The following is a 1,279-nucleotide window of genomic DNA, read 5'->3' as shown; positions in this document are numbered from 1 at the left end:
ATTGTGTCACTATTTTTGGTCCGGACACCACATAGAGATATGGGTGGAAAGCTATTTGATAGTGCAATGGTGAAGTCCGAGAGGAATGCTTTCAAAATAGATGGTGGAGTTTAGTTTCGAAACAYTGCTTGCTGTAGCATTGCTACARCATTGGCTGCTGGAATTTGTGTTTGGGTCTCACCTTAGGTCTCACACCCTTGCTTCTTTTATTTATTCTATATTCTGTTTTGGATAACCTTAAACTCAGAGAAAAGTCTTCGAAATCGCCATCTGAAATCATCTCTTTCATTGAACTCTAATCTAACTTCGGCTACAATCCCTGTGGACGATAACTCGGTACTTGTACCACTTATTACTTGGAAAGACGACATTGGGCCATATGATATACTTGCTTTTTGGCCCAATTTCATTAGTCTAGAGGTGTGAAATATAACCGACCACAGGACATGACCGAACTGGTTAAAATGACCAATTTACCCCCAGTGACATTTCAACTACATAACTACATATAAGATGAAACAATAGGCAAAATCGATTTATCAATAGGCAAAACAGTAGGCAAAATCGATTTATCAATCGATTTGGTAGGCAAAACAATAGGCAAAATCGATTTATCGATCGAAACAGTAGGCAAAACAATAGGCAAAATCGATTTATCGATCGAAACAGTAGGCAAAATCGATTTATCAATCAAAACAGTAGGCAAAACAATAGGCAAAATCGATTTATCGATCGAAACAGTAGGCAAAACAATAGGCAAAATCGATTTATCAATCGAAACAGTAGGCAAAACAATAGGCAAAATCGATTTATCAATCGAAACAGTAGGCAAAACAATAGGCAAAATCGATTTATCAATCAAAACAGTAGGCAAAACAATAGGCAAAATCGATTTATCGATCGACAAAACAGTAGGCAAAATCGATTTATCGATCGAAACAGTAGGCAAAATCGATTTATCATTCAAAACAGTAGGCAAAATCGATTACCAGCTATGAAGAAGACGACGAAGATGGAGGCCCGCTGTGAAGAATACCCAGTTCCTCATTGATCAAAAATCACAATACCCGGTTCATGATTCAACTAAAAACACAAAATCAATAAAAAATCATTTCGAATTTCATCAAATAGAACAAACCCTAGTTCGTGATTCATCAAATTCACCATACCTTTGTTCTTGGATGCTGTGAAGAAATCGATGGAGATGGAGATTGATGGAGATGGAGATCGATGGAGATGGAGATGGAGATCGAGATCGATGGAGATGGAGATCGATGGA

Source organism: Cynara cardunculus (assembly GCF_001531365.2).
Source record: "Cynara cardunculus var. scolymus isolate 2C chromosome LG 8, CcrdV1, whole genome shotgun sequence".
Taxonomy (NCBI): domain Eukaryota; kingdom Viridiplantae; phylum Streptophyta; class Magnoliopsida; order Asterales; family Asteraceae; genus Cynara; species Cynara cardunculus.
Note: the sequence above shows the minus strand (reverse complement) of the source record.